The sequence below is a fragment of the Opisthorchis viverrini genome (assembly GCF_000715545.1).
Source record: "Opisthorchis viverrini unplaced genomic scaffold opera_v5_138, whole genome shotgun sequence".
NCBI lineage: Eukaryota > Metazoa > Platyhelminthes > Trematoda > Opisthorchiida > Opisthorchiidae > Opisthorchis > Opisthorchis viverrini.
In genome coordinates, this window is record NW_008751794.1 from 1,184,532 (window position 1) to 1,189,929 (window position 5,398).

The window sequence follows — 5,398 nt, forward strand, 5'->3', positions numbered from 1 at the left end:
CGAAGTACAAATACTCCACAGTCTGGACAGGAGTTCATTCTCTCGTTGAGGAACCATAGACAACTACAAACTCACAGTCACCAATAGTAACGCAGACTCACATTGATGGACTTTTGCGTGTTATGACTTGCGGTTCACCCCCTACCGAAGCGACCGATTGCTTCCAATCCAACTATACTTTCCTGAAGCAACAAGAACTACGGACGGCTACTTGGTAAATAAGGATTTCTGTGAAATTAGGTGACTGATAAAACGGAACGATTCACCAACAAAAACCAAGTACGACGAGTGGTGACTTCTTAGCTTGAATGAATTCTAACCTATTGTATGGCTCTCACGCACCACCATTTGTCCAGGCATCCGCTTAGCAAGCTTGCGCCTGAGGCTACATGAGAACAGAAGTTTTCACTTAAAACGCTAAAATGGTACCCACTGGTAAATGGCTTTTCAGGCCCAAACGAGGAATTATCAGGCCTTAATCAATTTTCATAGGGATGACACCCTGACAAGAAGTCTTAGAATTATGGGCTTTTGCTGGATTGTTCTTTGAGGCATAGAGGCTCAGAGAGAAAAAATATATTCCAGAGTGCATCCCAAAGGCGATGTTGTTCAACAAGTGACAAATGACTCGATAAGCCCACAGGTGCTTCAAATCGTACGACTTTAGCTCTGGTTGAAAATGCTACTTATCGAAATCCCAAGGAGACGGGACACTGAGACCACATCACTCTTTAGGCCTTTAATTAACATACGCCTTAAACTCAATACAGCCGAAGCGTCACTTTGCTTCACCCTCTACGCCTATTCTTTATTTGCCTACAAATGTTTTGCGTTTTTGTGATATTACGGTGCCTTTCTGCAACCGTGCGGTCGGATCTTCGAAACCTGGGGTTGCAATTATTGGGCCCTCTGTGAAAGTCGATGAACAACTTGATCATTTATCAGTAGATGAGTGACCTGACCAAGTCAGAGTAGGACCAGGATAAAAGTCACCCAGAATTTTTAAAACCTAAACGGGCATAGGTTCCTTAGCATGATCACTTGGTTTCGCTTGTTAGTAAGAATATGTTTGGTATATCCACCCGACGAAACTTACTTGGACGAACTTCATAGTGTACTGTTCCTTGACAACAGATCTCTTCTGTTTTATTGTTATCACTTTTGAATACTCAAAGTTCTCAACTCGGATTCTATGAAATCCTACGCGAACAGTTTGCATCAGTCATCTGGCTGGATTTTAACTAGCTGATAGTTCATCTTTCACCAATAAATTGTGTTCTGAATGGGGCCACGATGCGCCTTGTTGCTTTTAAATTTACATATATGTGTATATATATCTATGTATGCTTCTGACGCCAGCAAGGTATTGAAAGTTTATTTATCCCATTTTTGTTGTCCTACTTTATACTATGGAAACCCTCTAAGACATCTGACATTGAAGACATTCAGCACCGAACATTCTGACCTTACTTATAGCGCTAATTTAGTGGAAGCCAGCGCCACCATAAATTTCATCCGTGACCATATGGATGCCGATTACTACCATGCATTTCATGTTGAAATTTCACACGATCATTAAGTGTTGTTGCCAAAGCAACTTTAAAACCACTTTAAAAGATAGCTCAGCGGTCAAGGCGTGAAACTGTTAACCCGTGGTTTGAAGCCTACCTTTGCTTTCCCCCCCCCTCTGTCTAGGCTGTAGTAAACTGGCAGCTTATCAGCCCTCGTTTTCCTTCGGATCGCACAACAGCTAGACACCAAATGAGTGTTACAGCTGAAAGTTTTCTGGGACAATTTGGCCATTGTACTTGTTACGGGAAGAACGCCTGAACAATTCAACGAATGAGTTTCGCCCAATTGTAAAAAGCGTAAAAGGGCGATGGAAGGGAAGGAACATCAAACAGCTATGAGATATTGGGTAGCCACTGGCCAAAATCACAAACCTTGTGATTTGGACAAAATGTCAGCTGGAGTGTTCCCTCTTGGTGGAAAATATTGACAAACAGACCAGTGGTAATCAACTGGACACTAAAACCAAATTTAAACATCTGTTTGGAAAAACTTGTGACTCGAAATTCGGTTCTGACAAGTAACTGAAAATATCAAAGTTGAACTTATTAATAGTAGGTCATGTCGATTTCGATCACACAAACCACAAAATCTAAGTCAGCTTTTAGAGAGGTATCGACTGGCATGTTATTAATGTCATGCAATAGATTATCCTCCATAGTTATCCAAATAGAAAGTAAGAACGAGGAAGTCACCAAGCTTGAATCCAACCTGTACTATATCACGAGATTTGAAGGTTAGAAAATGCGCCGATTAAACGACGACCGATATATTCTTTGAAACGACAATGTCAGCATGATATTTTAGTACTCAACAGTGCGATTATGGAAGGCCTTATATGTCAGACATGTCTTACGGCTCTTTGGTCTTTTCACGCGAACAAACTAGGCCTAACAATAAGTCCAATAATAGATGTGTTTGAGTCCCATATGGAAGCATTGTCAGATGGTTATGTGGTGTGCCAGAACTTGCTCAAGTCCTGGGAGTACAAAACAGCCTTCGTGGCAATTCCCATTCTAGTAACATTATCAATGCCTATGACTATTTTAGGTAGACAATACTAATGCTAGGTGCAGTTTCACTTTCTCCTATGGATTTTTGTCGGTAAATGCGCAGTCTATACCAGACGTCACTGGACATTACCAGAGAGCCAGCATATTCCTGCAGATAAATCAAAGGAACTAATCTCAAGATTCACACTAAACGTGCAATTCCGTCCACTGGCAAAATTTATGTACCAGTGGATGAAGTGGCAATGAAATCTCCTAAAGCACTTCGTCCGAATCCTCTTATATCCAGGCCGGGAGGCTTAACATTACTGGAAGAGCCGGTCCCTAGTGGCCTCAATGGCAGATACATAGACATTGTTTCTAATTGGCATGAGATCAAGGATAGCTCTCGCATATGAGAAACAATCCTCACGAGGCATACGCGCCATTTCATTTACACGCGAATGAAGGTGGCTCTCTCTGAACGTACTATCAAATGGAAGACAAGAGAGGTGAACAAAACGAGTCACTTACCAAAACTTGACGTACGCCTGTTAGAATAAAGAATAATCGACATCAAAACGTCAAGTTCAAAACTAAGAAGAGAGGTGGCACACTTTCTTCAACGTGTTGCTCCATCGGGCACATTATTTGGAAGGCCCATAATTAGCAACGTTATCATAAACGTGGCGCCACCCAATACGCACATTTCAGCTCTTTGGATCTAATCGACTACGCCCGAACTGCTATAGGAAAGCTTCTAAGTTGGATGCTTGAATGTTCTCATAGCGCACCTAGGACCGAGTCAGAATTTTTCTGAGAAACAAAGTGGGCAACCTGATGTTTCCGAAAGAACCTATTCGCCCGTTCCCACTTCCGACATTCAAGTTGTCACAGACCCGGAAAATACGGTCAACATCAAACTACTCTCTAAATGATACAACGTTTCAGCTAGCATCCAACGTCTACATGAGTGTTGTGCCGTTTACCAACTGAAAAACATGAGGAAGCCTGGTGAAGCATTATAAACGAGAGATTCAGCTGGGTTCTAGCTAAGTCTCCACAAAACAAAATTGTTTTGCAACTGAGCGTATTTTGCTAATACGGACAATTTTTATTCTACCCATTCTGTCCACAACGAATTGCATCTGCATGTCACTGTTCAAAATAAGCAATACGTAGTTGGAACATGAAACCACTTGCCGATGCGTACCGGGGAATATGCCAAAATGACTGATTTAAGCTTTTGATAAACATTAAAGGAAATTATTTTAAAAACCACTCCTCAGATCCCAACCGTAATATAACACCAGATTCATGTTGTCTGCTAGGATCTGCCCGGTGTTCGTCACCGAGCAGAGGCAGTGGCTGTAACATGACTAAAACCCCTGCCTTCAGACAGTTACGGCCTTTTCCTAACATAGTTGAGGAATTTACATGTTTTATCTTCCGCTTCTTCCCATATGCTTTATTCCACCGTGTTTCACTTTATACTTAACAACCCGTCCCCCTCGATGTCACGTCCCGGGAATTCCTATCTCATACCTTCATCCGATGAAAAGTACTCCACACTACTTACATAAGCTTAAAGAAAACCCTTCGACAACCCACTACAGGTTTTGTCATTTTTTGAGGCTCATCACCCCCCAGCAAACTTATTTCGTAGTTGAACAGTAAACTGTACCTAATTATGGTTATACACCTTACCTGAGGTTAAGGGAAGTTCAGCTTAACAGCGACTGAATCCTCATAAATATATCCAGCTGAACGTACTACACAAACGCCGCCTTGTGATTTCAGTCACAACTAGGGTTAGAAACTCCACTTGTGTAATTTCACGTTCAAGTGGGAAATAAGGTTAAAAAAACTCCATGATCAGACCTACCCATTGATACCCAAAGAGGGCGGTGCAGATAGTGGGTCGTCGAAGAGCCTTTCTTGTTTAAATAGTGATCTTCCGGACGCAGCTGAATGATGTTTACTTCAGCATTATCAAGCAATTGGGTGGATTGCTTGTTAATTTCCTTTTCTTGTCACCACTCTTAGGTGCATTACGTCATGAAAATGTGTATTGCTGATTCCAACAAAGACCATATCTTCCCGACGAACAATGCCCTTCTGAAAAGCTGACTTCATTGCTCCTACCTGAGAGTTAATGCTCGTTTTAGGGCGGGACTCCAATGAATATCCTACAGGTTATCTTTTCAAGGCGATCTTCCAGTAGTCTACCAAAACGCTGAAGTTGGCCATTGAAATGTATACTAGTAGTATACCGTACGCCTCCAGTGACTAAGTTCCTCGTAGACATTTTTCTCAGAGAACCTGATTCCCTACTTTATCCCTCCTAAGTATCATCTTGATTACGAATGCCACGTCCCCATTCCGCTATGGTGGAGAGAAGTTTTAACTTTCAAAATGTACACGATGGAGCAGGTACACTACAAAAGTCGGTATTTGAATAATCAAAGGGGCATGTTCCAGGGAAAGCCTTCCTTTCGTTGACATTCACCGGAGAGTTGAGGTAACCGAGTGAATCAGACAAGTCGCACCGTCATTTAGGTAACCATACACGCTATTCACAACATGTAGGTTGACATAGCTCCTGTGTAAAATGATCCGCCAGTCTGATTAGGAATTCGTGACCCACCTGTTATAAGACAGTAGTTCATGCGTGGATGACAAGTGTGTCGTTCGCTGCAACCCAGTCGAGGATAGTTCAAATGTATTGCATAAGAAGGAAATTGATTCGACCACATGTACGGACGGGCCCTGGTGCCTCCAAAGAGGACTCAAATGCTCCCATTACAGACTTTTTGACGTAGTACACTCTAGAGACCGAT